Source organism: Ambystoma mexicanum, chromosome 12 (genome assembly GCF_040938575.1).
Source record: "Ambystoma mexicanum isolate Mex_15411 chromosome 12, UKY_AmexF1_1, whole genome shotgun sequence".
NCBI classification, from domain to species: Eukaryota; Metazoa; Chordata; class Amphibia; order Caudata; family Ambystomatidae; genus Ambystoma; species Ambystoma mexicanum.
This window is the reverse complement of record NC_090936.1, coordinates 1141987395-1142002112: the sequence shown is the minus strand read 5'-3', so window position 1 is coordinate 1142002112 and position 14718 is coordinate 1141987395. Positions and strand designations below refer to the sequence as shown.

General features: G+C 46.8%; 1 protein-coding gene across 3 annotated transcripts in view; it reads left to right on the top strand.

The window, feature by feature from the left end:
• Positions 1-14718, top strand: part of RAP1B (RAP1B, member of RAS oncogene family) — a 421780-nt gene that overhangs the window by 331253 nt on the left and 75809 nt on the right. The gene's annotated exons all lie outside the window — the stretch shown is intronic.

The window sequence follows — 14718 nt, the reverse complement described above, 5'->3', positions numbered from 1 at the left end:
GCTTGCCACATGTCAGTGGCGAGTGCTTAACCCACAAGCTAACCACCTGGCTGGGGAAAAGGTAAAAGCTTTGTTATGCTTGCACTTCGAGTAAGGGATTGGGTACCTCCCATCTGTTTCTCTTTAAAATTCAACAAGACCCTGACAGTGGAAAAAAGTGATGGGACTGCTGTTCACACAACCAATTCACTCTGCCGAAGACAACCCTTCCACCCTACCCCAAATAAAAGTAATTCCATTCTTTCAAACACTTGCAAATTCTAACCAACATCTATTTAAATCTGCTCTTTCTGCAGAGCACTGTAATTCCTGTCAGGTAAAGGCTTTGTGGCATGCACTTGCATGGAGGTTAACCTTTCCCCTTGTAGATCACTTTCTTTTCCAGTCTGCTATATATAGGTTTGGCTGTCTGATACAAGTGATTTTTAGACTTGTGCTGTCTCCTACTGAGATGCAATTTGAAGTCAAACAATGTTTCATGCTTTGCTAGGATTTTTAACACCACCTCTGATCATCAGCAGGCCATTAGAATCCTTAATGATGCGGTCCATCCTTCCTGTTTGATGAAATTTTTACTGCTTAAGTTTTCTATGAGTGCCTTTTGTTGGTTTTGCGTTGACCAATCCTGTAGTTTCCAAACTGTTTGCTTTGTAGCTGCTCAAAGGCACTGATCTTGAAAAATTACTTGTTTTCCAAAAGTGTTACATTTTAGTCTCCTGCTTATGGACATTACCTGTGCCAAAGAAGTTCATAGTTCCATATTAATTCTGTAGACGCACCAAAGTTCACCCACATTACCTTACAAATCAGTCTGTGATGAGGCCGTCCAATTTCTTTTCAGAAGCTGGTAACTGTCTCCCCTTCCTCCAAAGGCTCTTTAAGACCTCCCCCGCTTTTGTGATAATGAAATGTAAGGAAGTTGGGGTTTTTTGACAGACCGTTACAAAGGGATTTTCTTTCAACCCTGTTTATGGATAGCCCCCTTCAGTGGGGCCGCTCAACTGCCAGGTGGAGAATCGGACTACTTCACTTTGACATTCTCAAAGATATGATGCTGGAAAGACCCAAGACTGCATCTTAAGCAGTCTTTTGTTTTGGTCCTGCTCTCCCTGGGTAATCCATTCCTCTTTCCACTGTTTTCCAGACTAAACGTCTTGCTTCAAAACAAGAAAAAAAGCTACCATGCTACCAGCCCTACAGATCAGGGACGTATTGTAAGTGACTTCAATTCAGCAATCCAACTAAGTCAATGCCTAGTCCGGGATGCCCAATGGAAGCCCTTATTTATATATTTTTATGTCAAGTTCTTAAATCTGGATGATAAACCCTTATATAGCGCCCCTCTTTGAATCCCCCTGACCTCACTGAGCCAAGAAGTAGGTTTGTTTTGCAAATTAAAAGGTTTATTGGAAAAATTAAACAATATATATCACACTTTTATGAATAAATTAATATTTGATAGCACACTTATGAGTATGAACAGTGATCAACAATGGATAATATTACAGTAGCACAATTCCTTAATTACTTAGGAGTTGATATAGAAAGGATAAGGTAGCAGAGTACTTTGTATGGTTTCAAGGAAAAGCAATGATGGAAAGAATGCAGCACAGAAATAAACTGGATATGGTTTCAACAAGAGATAATCTGATCGCTTTTTGCCTTGTGACAACTCGCTCCCCCCCCCCCGCCCTGTGCAATATGAAGAGATGGAAATGAGGGCACACAGGTTTTCAGGAATACAATCAAAAGCAGTTCAGTTCCCGTCCCCCCGCAAGCTTAGAGAAACCGGGATGATTTTAAAACATAGGCCAAATACTTTTAAATGTGATTGCAATGAAGTGAAAAATATGCTAAAAATGATTTTAATTCCCTATAGGAGATTGAGGGTAGGTGATGGCTACTTTGAATTAGCTTAGGTCAACACTAGCAATGATTGAGGAGTGATTATCAGGTTGAAAACGAATTTCAGCAGTGGAAAGCAAGAAGCAGCTATTGGTGAAATTCGCTGCCCTTTTTCCGAGTGCGCCGATCGCGATTACAGGAAAACTATAAAAAAAAATCTCACTTCTAGGACATACGGTTCAAAAGATACGGACGTTTTTGTGGAGGTAGATTTTCAGAAATGAAGTAAAGATTTCCGAATGACACACTTTTGCCGCTTTGAAATCACAGAATGAACACACGATTTCTGTGCAGTTCTAAATAGGTTGAAATGGATGGGATGAGATTACTTTAGACTAAGATGACTATGCACAGTTCTTGTCTGGATACTCACTCCTAGTTTTGGACTGGAATGGGCCTGGTCACAGATCTGGTCAGGTTTGGGCTGCGGTTCTCTCGCCACGGGACGGTCTCTGGCACTGGTTCTGCCCACAGCGGTCTGGTCTGGGTATGCTATGGGCACTGCACAGTGGTCTGGTCTGGGTCTGCTGTCGGCACGGCACAGCGGTCTGGATATGGTTCTGGCACAGGGTTCTAGCCAGAATCAAAACAGCTCGCCCAGCTGTTGACTAGTTTAGTTGGGTTGCTGGATTCTGAGCCCTGCTTAGGATTCAGCTTTTGGTTCAGGCCTCTCTGCTTCAAGTTCTGGAGTCTATCTGGAGTCGAAGGTCTGGATATGGTCGGGCAGCTTGCTGCGCAGAAATTGATTAAAGAGTGGAAAATGAATGTCCCTATCTGGGTCTCAGTGGTTCTTTTTATGTCTTTTGAAAGTGGGTGGGAAGGCTGACTTTCTATGCCCAACCCACTAAGGATTCTGATAGGTTAAAGGATTTACTGTCCTCTGACTGGAGAACAGAGTAGAGAGTCAGAATGAGTCAGTGATGCTATGTTTATGGCTTGACTGAAGTCCCTCCCCTTAGCATTTACTTAGAAAAACTATTTTTCATAACCAAACATGCTTCCCGGATACACAAGTTGTTGAAATTACATGTACACATCACAGATGAATTAAGACCGGTCTCTGTTCAACCCTGATCTTTCTAAGAGCTTGGGTGCAGAAGTGACAACATTTTGCGCTTTTGATGGGTTTCACAGTATTGGCTTCATCAAATCTGACACGGAGGTCCACACCCTCTCTGGGCATATTACAGTAAGTTTTGAGGTCTCTAGCATAAACACAGACGTTACAATATTAATAATTACAGGGCTTGGCCTCAGAATATCCTACAGCGTCCAGCTTCGTTTCAAATTGTCGGTGCATTTTTCATATTAAGAATCCCCAAATTGTACATTTCTGTCAGCTTGATACAATATTTTGTAAGCAATTTAATAAAACATACATTTGCCTCCACTGCAGTACACCCATTTGTTTGTCCCCACCCGTAGAAACTTGGCTTGACTCAGAGGTCAAATGTCTTGCCTTGCCCCAGAGCAGGGTTGACAGTTCACACCCCTATTCAGCTGAAGGAATCCTTTGTCTTGTTTTTCCTGCTAGCAGGGCATCAGTCCAGGGTGCCACTCCATCTGATTTAACAGAACCACGTGATTTCATGCGTTCTTGCTGAGAATAGTAGGTGTGAAGACTTCTCATGGACAAGCAAGCCTTTGAAGTCCCAGCTAACTCAGGTTCACTGTTTAGCTCCTGAAATACAAGTCTCCTGTCAGAATTTAGATCGCTAGCGCCAGTCAGTGGCGGGCACTGGTATTGCACCCATTTTTGACAGCTGCCTTAAATTAATACATTTCAAAAAGGGGATTTTACTTGATAGCATATGATCCTTGCTAACATTGTATTGATGTGGATTCCGCCGTAGAGTAATGTAGAACACCCAACCAGAAGTTGGATTTTTTCGGTAGTTTCAGGCCAATGATTTTAGCAATTTTTACAATCAAGAAAATGAATTGTTGAACAGCTCTGTATTCCTTTGTCTGCTCTTGTTCTGTGGGCAGCCAAAGGATGGGGCTGGCAATGGTCTCCTGTATTAACACTGACAGAGGCAAAAGAAGATGGCAGCCTGTCTGTCAGGTTCTCACTGCACACTTCTGGTGATTTCTGGCCAGCAGCATGCTTTCCGACCGCCATTATGATGTTTCCCATATCAGCAATGCACAATGATGTTGTAGGGCTTGGATGCGTGGATTGAAACATCCCACAGTGTTGGCCACTTTACTTCCTAAAAATTGGAAAATATTCCCAAAAAATCAAAATGGGGAGTACAAATACTCCCAAAAGTAAAAAAAGAAAAATGTACAATATTGCACCCCTGCTTTCACCCTCACTGCTCCATGCATATGTTTGCACCAGTAGTGCACATAGTACCACAAGAAAACTACTATTTTAACTGCCTGATTGGAAGAAGTGAACGTGTATCTTTTATTTTTTAATTGTTTTTATTAAGCATCTTGTCAACTAACAACTCACCAATCTTACATTATCACATGTACGCACTTAAACGGTCTTGAGCTTCGGTTCAAATATTAACAATCCCTGTCCCACCCCTCCCCCCTAACCCCCTGAGACGAAATGAGTCGCAATTAACAATTAGAGTTTGGGTTTCATGCGTTTTAGCTGGGCATCCTGCCCTTGACGAGTTTGTTCATTATTTATAGATGTTGAGGAAGGGAGCCCATTCCATTTCTCTGCTTGGGGAGATCTCGTGAAGCGCCCCCGTTATGTTCTCCATTTCATATATTTATCTGGCTTTCCGCGCCCAAGCAGTCTGTCGAGAGTGACCGTGATTTCCAGTTTATGGTAATGCAGACCCTGGCCGCTAGCAGTAACAAGTGTGGCATGTGGGGGAGCCTCACCCATCAGCCTTCCTGTTCTTCCAGACGAAATAGGACTAGTCGAGGATCACACTCGCTTCCCACTCCGTCAATCCTTTGAATCGGCACTAAAACCTATTTCCAGATTGCCTGAACTTTCGGGCAGGCCCACCACATGTGCCAGTAGTCTGCTTTGTCGCCACATTACCTCCAGCATTGAGGGCTGGCTAGATTGAACATTCTGGCTAGGCATCTTGGATCGTAGTGCCATCTATGTAATTGTTTTAAGCCGTGTAGTTTGTATTGGGCCGAGATGCAGGTTTTGTGGGCGGATTTACACATTTGTTTCCACAAGTTGTCATTCATCTTGGGGCCCATATCTTTCTCCTTCCTTTTTCTGGTGACTGCAGAGGAGGGTCTTGTACAGCAGGGAGATGAGGCCTTTGGTAGAGGAGGCTTCACTTAGTATTTTATCCAGGGGTGTGAGTTCTCTTTGCAGTTCGTCCTTCCATTTGGGGGCCATCAGGACTCTCCTCAGTTGTAGGAATGGCCCAAGGGGTTTAAGTTGTAGGCTCGTTTCCATTTCTTGATGGGAAATGCATCTGTCTCCTTTTACCATCTGCCCTACCCTTTCCAGGCCCGCTTCAAAACATTTCTGGAAGCGTTGTCTCCTGGATTTAATTTCTGATTTGGGAGGGGTCGGCCCAAATGTGGCTCATGGGGAGGCCCATGTTGTGTGTCCCTTCATTTCTCCTTTGGTCCACCAGACCTTTTGGAGGGATCCTACTGCATAGTGGTTAAGCACTTTGGTTGGGAATGATGAATTTGGGGCCCATAGCCATTATCCTAGTGTTACTGGTCTTAATAGATGGTTCTCAGTTGTTACCCATTGCTTGTTTTGTCATCTTTCTGGTGTGGCACCAGGGCCCTGATTAGGGCGGCTCGGTAGTATGTGTAGCAGTCTTGGAGTCAAGATCCCCCTTCCTCTTTGTACCTCGTTAAAGTGTTGTAGGCTATTCGTCACCTCTACCCAAGCCACAGAAATTTTAGAAGTTTGGCGTTCAGCTCCACAAAGTGCTTTCCCGGAATGTCTATGGGAAGCATCTGATACTGATAAGGACCTTTGAGAGAATCGCCATTTTGATTGCATTGAGGCAGCCCAGCCATGATATTGTCAGCTTTTCCCACCTGTCTAGGTATGTTAGTTCTGACATTAAGGGAGGGAGCTTCGCCTTGTAGAGGTCCTTCGTTTTCCTTGTGGTGATACCGAGGTATTTTAGCTTCTGCCACGCTGTCTGTATTCCATTCGTGTTTTGACATGATGCTTCGGAGTCGTCTGGGGTGTTGTAGGGGAATAGCATGGATTTCTCCTAGTTCACTTTTAGCCCTGCCCATGTGCCAAGTTCTTGTATGGGCCGCAGAACTTTGGGTATTGAGGTCGAGGGATCTGCTAAGTATAGGAGGATATCATCAGCAAACGTGGCGAGCTTGTATTCATTGCTCCCCACCTTAATCCCCTCTATAGCCCCATCATTTCTGATTGAATTTCCCAGTGGTTCTATTGATAGGGTGTATAGGAGGGGAGAGAGGGAACATCCCTGTATGGTTCCTCTGGATAGGTTGAACTCCTACGATAGTTTTCCATTTACCACCACTCTTCCCCTGGATTCCTCTTATAAATCGCTCTTCAAAGCCCATGTTCTTGAGTATGGCGGTGAGAAAGCCCCACTTCACTCGATTGAATGCTTTCTCTGAGTCCAGCCTAAGTAGTGCTTGATTCCATCCATCCCCTCTGTTTTCTCCATGATATCCAGCATCTTACGCATGGCGTCTGCCTTTTATAAATCCCACCTGGTCTGGGTGAATCAGGCAGGGCATGATGTCTTCCATGCAGAAAGCCAGGATATTTTCGCATCTGTTTAACAGCGATATTGGATGTTATGACTTGCAGCATGCTGGATCCTGCTTTGGGGATAATTACTATGTGTGCTAGTGTAAAGGGTGGTGGGGCCTGACCCGTTTCTTGTATATTGTTTAATAGGTTGGCCATGTGTGGGGCCAGGATATCTGAGAATTGTTTGTAGAAGCCCATGGTATATCAGACTTCTCCTGGTGCCCCTCCCGGTGGGAGCCTCTTTACTGCTGGCTTTGTTTCTTCAGGGGATATGGGAGATTCCAGAAGTGCCTGTTCTATCTTAAACAGATCTGTTGGCTTCACCCTGGTGATGTTGCCTTGCATCTCTCTCTGTCCCAGTGCCCTCAGTAGTGTACGGATCCTTATAATATTGAGCAAATTGGCTAGCTATTCCCTCTGGGGATGTGGCATAGTCCCCTCCTTGTGTCTTAATCTTGTCAACCAATCTCTGAGCTCTATCGAGCCGCTAACATCTTATCTGCCTTGTTCCACTTTTCATAGAATGTTTGCTTTAGGAATTTCAACTTTTGCATTGTGTCCACAAACCCCAGCGCTTTTAGTGCCTCCCTTTTTTGTTTAGTGTTTCTAGATGTTCCTTTCGGTAAGTCCCCTGGGCATGCAACCATGCAACCTATGTTCCAGACTTGATATTTCCTTGCCTATCTTCTCCTTCTGGAGCCTCAGTTCCCTTTTCTTCCTGGCCCCCTCCCTCATCAGTAGTCCCCTCCATGTGGCTTACCCTGCTTCCCATACTGTGAGATTTCCACCTCCCCATTGTCATTTATTTTGAAGTATTCCTCAATTGTGGTCTTTAGTTACTGAGCAAATAGTTTGTCCCGCCACAAGAATTCATTACAGCCCGTTCCCTCCATATCTATCTAAAGTGGCCATCACCATATCGTGATCAGATCAAGCGACTGGTCGGATGGTACTTCCCATGATTCTTGGGTGGAATTCCTTATTGGTCAGCAAATAGTAGATTCTTGTGAAGTGTCATGGATGCTAGACCTAAATGTGTATCCCTTGTCTGGGTTCTCTGCTCTCCACATCCACGAGGCCTGCCACCCTCTCTTAAATTTTCCCTAAATCTATCTCCTATTGCAGTTGGGGTCACTTGGGTTCAATCAATCCACACTATAACCATGGGGCCATTGCTCTTGTCCACAATGGTGGTCTGGGCCTCCTTGTTAAAAGCCCTTTGTCCCTGGTTGGAGATATATATATATATATATATATATATATATTTCTGACGTTTGTTAATCTACTTAGAATCACATGCTGTGCATAGGTCCGACATCCAGTGGTCACTGCGGAGTATTGCATTTTGTTTTTCGTAGTCGAAAAAGGGGACGTCGACAAGGCGTGTCTGTAACACTATCCCTATAGTGACGTGCGTTGTACCCACAATCCCTCACGCGTCGAGGTCCCTCAGATTGTTTTTTTCCGCCCAGCTTATGGTCGCCTTACGCGGAGCTCCTAGAGAGACATTGCAAAACAATTACTACGGACCTCGGTCCTTAATATATACTTATTGTAAAGATCCCTCCCCTCGACGTTAGCTGTGAAGCTGTTTCTGCGCCGTGCAAGTTTTCGACGGAGGGGAAGAGACGGAGGAGATCCCTCGGCGCTGCCGAACACGTGGCCAGGCCTCGCCGGCCAACATACAGTAGGGAGAGTGGGGGTTCGAACTTTTTTCTTCTCTTCGAGAATATCTTTCTTTCTCCCCTATCTTTCCCTTGGGGTTGTTATCACCAGTTTTTATTGCCTCAGCTATGGAGAGGACACCTTTTAAGTTTTGCCCACGCTGTAGGGGCAAATACACTTGGAAGGACAAACACAAGCTCTGTAATCGTTGCTTGCCCCTCGATCATAAAGAGGACAGCTGTGCGGCCTGTAAGCTCTTGAAACCAAGAACACTTAAAGAACGGAAAGTTAAAAGGTAGGCGGACTACGCTATGTCGAAGTCAGTTTCCTCACCCGCTGACGCTGTTACAGAAAGTGACGAGGAGGGTGATAACTCGACGTCCGTTACGGAAGTTAACCCCCAGAAGGAGCGCTCGCGCTCCTCGACGTCCGTCCCCAGCCCCGACGGGCTCGGCTCACGCCCTGCTTATGGGGATGAACACCCCGGCGACAAGGACGCACATAGGCCTAAGCACACAACCCACGGCTCTTCTTCGTCGAGGACGAAGGATCCACCAGCGCCGAAGGGGACGCAGGGCACTCCGGCGTCGACCTCAGACCGCAAGGGTCTCAAGCCCCACCCGCTAACACAGCCGCGACCAGCGATTGGGCTTTCATCTATCTAACACGGGCGCTACCTCAAAAACATCCGACGTAACGCTCCATAGAGCGGCCGTCGAAAAACAACGCGCTGCGCAGGCAACGCCGACTCCAGAACCCTCGACTGACGAACTCGTCGTCGAGAGTCTGGCAAGAATTGTTTCCGAGGATAAACGTAAGCGGACGACGAAACAGACGTCGAATACCGCACCCAAGGAAATAGAAACCCGAAAAAGCACAAAAGTAGCCGGGAACTGCCCCATTCATCTAAAGGCACTTCTGAACTACCGGAGGGCTTTTCTGAGGGCGACGGAAACCTTTCGTCGACGTTGTGGGAGTGTTCGAAGCGTTTTGAAGGTGATAACACTGATTTCCCCCCTCTAGACTATTCAGGGGTTCCCCATGAGATCATGGAAAGACTCCATTCTTGTATGGAAAAGATGGAGAGGTTTTTGGGTAGCCAAAACCCACCCACACCCAAAAGACCAAGGGAATGGACCCAGGATGACCCTAGGGTCAAGATTCCTAGGCTGTTTCCCCCTTCTACAGATGCATATGACCTCACTGAAGAGGAGCAATACCTCCAGGAAGATGAGGAGTGTTTAGGTGGAGAGGAAGAACATGAGGAGGAGAGGTTTGAGGAAGACCCTTACACTAGCGCAGGAGCTTTTGAGGAAGATACAGCTACCTCACAGCCCTGGCACTCCCCATCAGTGCAGCCTTGGCAGTCCCCATCAGCGCACTCAGACCCTGATGTCTTTCACCCTTCTCCTCCCAAGGACTCACCTATTGGGAACACCTCCCCCATAGATGACCAGCCTTCACTTAATGCACTATTGCGCAAGGCAGCAGCGCATTTTGAAATAGACACAGGGGAGACTCTTCCGGACATAGACTTTGTAGAAAAAGTTATCAAAGAAAAAGCCCCGGTCAGTCAGTCCATTCCACTCCTGGCTTCTATAAAGAGAAGAATAACTCCTTCCCTTTCCAATCCGGCCTTAGTCGGAGGGGTCAACCCTCGGATAGAAAAGCTCTTCAGCCCTTCGTCTTCGGACCCTCTGTACATCAGGGGACATTCTATTCCGGACTCTCTGGTAGTTACTAACGCAAGAAAGAGAGCGGGGGTACCACTATCTACTAGTGAGGCACCACCTGACAAAGAGGGCAAGAAGCTCTATGCACTTGGGAAGAGAATCACGACCTCCGCCGCCTTCTCAACTAGGATTGCGAATAACAATTCCCTATTAGCTAGCTACGCAGATGCACAGTGGAGCAAGCTGCGCAGTGAAGCAGAGGATGCACCTGAACCCCTGCGTTCACGCCTGTTGGCTACTATATCAGAGGGAACTCTTGTAAACCAGGGCATCGTAAAGAAATCCTTGGATGCCGCAGAGACAGCTGGACGTTCCCTGGTTCAAGGAATACTTCTCAAACGCCATGTCTGGCTGCGCAATTCGGGATTTAAGCCAGAAACCCAGGCTTCCCTAATAAATAAGCCCATAGAGCAAACGCATCTGTTTGGAAAAGCTATTGATGAGGCCCTAGAACATGCGAAGAAGGAGTTTGATACCATCAAGACTCTTGACCAAATTTCTAGGCCACCTAACAGACGCAGCTATGGCAATAGACGCTCCTTTCGTGGCCAACGCCAGCAGCAAAGCCAACAACAATTTTACTCTGCTACCAACTGGCCCTCTAACCAAAGCACCCAGTTCAGTCAAAGAGGCCAACGTCGTGGCAAAGGAAGAGGGCGCGGCTCCAGTCCAAAAGGCCCCACGCCCAATACCAACAAATGACCCGAAGGTTCGGGTCCCCTCCCATGCATCACCGGTCGGGGGCCGGCTAACATCGTTCCTTTCAGCATGGGAGGGAATAACGTCAGACCGCTGGGTATTATCCACCATAGCCCACGGATACTGCATCGAATTCAACGGTTCCCCAAAATACAGACCCCCACGGAACCGGCGCATGACACCGGAACACCTCACTATTCTTCTTCAAGAAGTAGAAGAGCTACTGAAAAAAAAAAGGTATAGAGGCTGTCCCCCTATCGCAGGTAACAGAAGGTATTTATTCAGTGTACTTCCTTGTACCCAAAAAGGATTTAACCATGCGCCCTGTATTAGATCTGCATCCAGCGAACAATTTTGTCAAACCCCAAAAGTTTCGTATGGTAACCTTGCAGGATGTAATCCCACTGTTATCACAGGGGGATTACATGACAACACTAGACATGAAAGATGCATACTTTCATATTTTAATGTTGCCAGCGCACAGAAAATACCTCAGGTTCAAGATAGAGAACAAACACTACCAGTTCAGAGTACTACCCTTCGGGATAGCATCTGCACCAAGGGTATTCACGAAAGTACTGGCAGTGGCAGCGGCCCACCTGCGCAGATTATCCATCCCGGTTTACCCGTACCTCGACGACTGGCTCATAACAGGGGATTCTTACGAAACATGCTTCTCCAATACCCAAAGGACCGTAGACCTTTTGTCCCAACTGGGCTTCTCCATCAATGAAAAGAAGTCCAGCTTAGACCCCAGCCAAATCAAACAATTCCTAGGGGCTCTAATTCGAACAAAGGACGGCCTCGTCTTCCCCTCCAACGAGAGGGTCCAAAACATGCTGTTTCAGATCCCCCATTATGTGGCAGGTCGAGAGGTTACGGTACGCAAAGCAATGCGTATGCTAGGGATGATGGCGTCATGTATTTATTTGGTACCTCACGCGCGCCTGCGCCCAATGCAAGAGTGGCTCTACAGCCAGTGGTGTCAGGCCAGCGGACAATGGGACGATCTAGTGGTGGTCTCGCAGGCCTTGGTTCTCTCGCTACGGTGGTGGACAAAGGAAAACCTGTTATTAGGGAAAACTTTTGCCACACCCGCAGTGGAAGCCACTCTAACCACAGACGCATCCCTTACAGGATGGGGGGCTCACCTATCCCATCAGACTGCTCACGGAGTGTGGACTCCGAGCTTAGCATCCAAACATATAAACCTGCTGGAACTATTAGCAGTGTTCAAAGCACTGAAAGCCTTTCAGGAACACTTACAAGGAAAGACAGTGATGGTCCTCACAGACAGCACCACAGCCATGTACTATCTCAACAAGCAAGGGGGCACTCACTCTCCAGGACTGTCCAAGCTGTCCCAGAATATATGGAAGTGGGCTCTCAAACACAACATGTTCGTACTATCACAACATGTACCAGGGGAACTCAATCTGCTAGCAGACAAACTCGGCAGAGACTTCCCCCTACCCAAAGAGTACGAATGGCAATTGCAAGAAGACATCGTCTTAAACGTCTTCACGCAATGGGGTTTCCCGGAAATAGACCTGTTCGCAACCCTGGAAAACTCACAATGACAAAGTTACGCCTCCAGGTACCCCCAGAACCAATCCAAGGGTAACGGTCTGTTGATTCAATGGTGAGGGAGATTTGTTTACGCCTTTCCCCCGACTCCCCTCCTCAACAAGGTGGTGCACAAGATGCACCAAGAGCAGGTGACCATGATACTAGGGGCCCCAATGTGGGCCCGGCAGCCATGGTTCGCTCACTTGATGGAGATGTCCCTATCTCCCCCAATGAAACTTCCTTGCCCGTACAACATGCTGTCACAAGACAAGGGCAGGACACTGCATCCATGCCTTCAGACCATGAACTTAGCAGCCTGGCTCCTGAGATCATAGAATTTGGACATTTACATCTCCCTCAGAGATGTATGGACATCCTCAGGGAAGCCAGAAAACCTAATACTCGCCACTGCTATTCTAGCAAGTGGAAAAGATTTGTCATCTGGTGTAGAAGTAAAAACATCAACCCGGTTGACTGCTCTGCCACTAACATTATTCTGTACTTGACCCATTTACTGGATTCAGGTCTAGTGTTTAATTACATTAAAGTCCACCTAGCGGCACTTTCTGCATACACCACTTCCCAACTTAAAGTGTCGTGGTGGAAGATACCAGTTATAAAGGCCTTCATGGAAGGGGTAAAGAGAATACACCCCCCGATAGCTAGCCCAGCTCCCGGATGGGACTTAAACGTGGTACTTTCTAGACTCATGGGCACTCCTTTCGAACCCATGCACAAGGCAACTCTTAAATACCTCACTCTTAAGACTGCCTTCCTAATAGCTATCACCTCCATTAGGAGAGTAAGTGAACTACAGGCTCTTTCTGTATTAGACCCCTTCGTATCAGTTCACAAGGATAAGGTGGTTCTTCGCGCACACCCATGGTTTGCACCAAAATTAATCTCTAAATTTCATGTAAACCAATCTATAGAACTACCAACGTTCTTTCAAAACCCTTCCAACTTGGGAGAAAAAAGTCTGCATACACTAGATGTATGCAGAGCTGTCATGTTCTACATGGAAAGAACCAGATCACTGAGAAAGACTAATCAGTTCTTTGTCTCGGTGGCAGCAGGAAGAGAAGGAGATGCAGTCTCGAAGTCCACTATATCTAGATGGATTGTACAATGCATCACTCTGTTACACTCTTGCTAAGAGAGAACTACCCTTCAAGCCAAGAGCACATTCCACTCGCACTGGGGCATCCATAGCATTCATTGCAAATGTTCCCCTTGAGTCCATCTGCAAAGCGGCTACCTGGAGTTCTGTGCACACCTTTACAAAACATTACTGTCTAGATGCACACTCAAGATCTGACTCCCAGGTGGGACAGGCAGTATTGAGACATCTTTTCTCTACTGTTCCTTCTCATAACCCACCGCCAACTCCGGGTACTGCTCGCTAGTCTATGCACAGCATGTGATTCTAAGCCGATTAACAAACTCTCAGAAGACAATGCATTACTTACCGTAAAAGCATTTCTGATGGTTGTATCTGCTTAGATTCACATGCGCCCACCCTTCCTCCCCGCTCGGATGGAAGGAACATAGACTTCCTTTTATATCTCTCTCTTCTGTACTCACTCACGTCTAGAAGGCTCCCTCAGGGCAGAAAAATACAAACAGAGGGACCTCGACGCGTGAGGGTTTGTGGGTACAACGCACGTCACTATAGGGATAGTGTTACAGACCCGCCTTGTCGACGTCCCCTTTTTCGACTACGAAAAACAAAATAGTAAGTAATGCATTGTCATATATATATACATTTCTGAGGCTTGTGGAATCTGCTTAGATCACATGCTGTGCATAGGCCGACATCTAGTGGAAGCTGCGGAGTATTACAGGTTGTTTTTCGAAAATGGGCGTCGACACAGGCGTGCCAGTAATACTATCCCTAGTGTGACGTCCACTGTACCCAAGATCCCTCACGCGTCTAGGATCCTCAGATTGTTTTTTTCCGCCATACTGGTCGGAAGCATCTTGCGGAGTACCCTGGCCTTAGCCATACTTTTGCTAATTATTGAAGTTTAAAATTATTTATTGACATCCTTCCCCACCCCAACGTCGACCCTCGACGACGGTTGGAGAAGACATCAACCGTCGGCTGCTGCACGACGGATCTGGGCCTCGGAAGGCCGCTGGCCTCGGCCCGGGCCTAGTAGGCCGCTGGCCTCGGCCCTGCAAGTAGGGAGAGTGGGGGGTGGTACATACTCTTCACTCTTGGTATATAGGTACACCTTATATATTTCCTACACTTACCAGCCCGCTGCCTCAAGGTTCGTATGGAGGGTACCCCTTTCCAATTCTGCCCCAAGTGCAACCGCAAATACCCTTGGGTCGATAGGCACGCCACGTGCAATCTCTGCTTGCCGAGGGACCACCCCGAAGCGAACTGCAGAGCGTGTAGTAGGTTTAAACCTAAGACACTTAAGGACCGTTCGACAAAGC